Source organism: Nematolebias whitei, chromosome 21 (assembly GCF_014905685.2).
Source record: "Nematolebias whitei isolate Nwh7 chromosome 21, NemWhi1, whole genome shotgun sequence".
Lineage (NCBI taxonomy): Eukaryota > Metazoa > Chordata > Actinopteri > Cyprinodontiformes > Rivulidae > Nematolebias > Nematolebias whitei.
Window position 1 is genome coordinate 12,650,329 of NC_056518.1, and position 438 is coordinate 12,650,766.

Consider the following 438-nt stretch of genomic DNA (forward strand, 5'->3'; position numbering starts at 1 on the left):
CATGTCCAAACCACTGTCTCTCCTCTGGACATGTCCAAACCACTGTCCCTCCTCTGGACATGTCCAAACCATCTCAGTCTGGTCTCTAACTTTATCTCCCAGTTGTTCAACCTGTGCTGTACCTCTGATGATCTCATTCCTAATCTTATCCAGCCTTGTCAATCCTAAGGTGAACCTCAACATCATTTCTGCTCCTGTCCATCTCCTGTCGTTTTGTCAATGTCTCTGTCTCCAGACCATACAACATAGCTTGTCTCACAACTTGTAAACATTTACTTTGACCTTTGCTGACACTCTTTTGTCACAAATCACTCCGGAAACTTTTCTCCATCCACTCCATCCTGCCTGGACTCTCTTCTTCAACACTTTACCACACTCCTCATTCTCCTGGACAGTGGACCCCAAGTCTTTGAAGTCCTGCACCTTTGTGACCTCTGC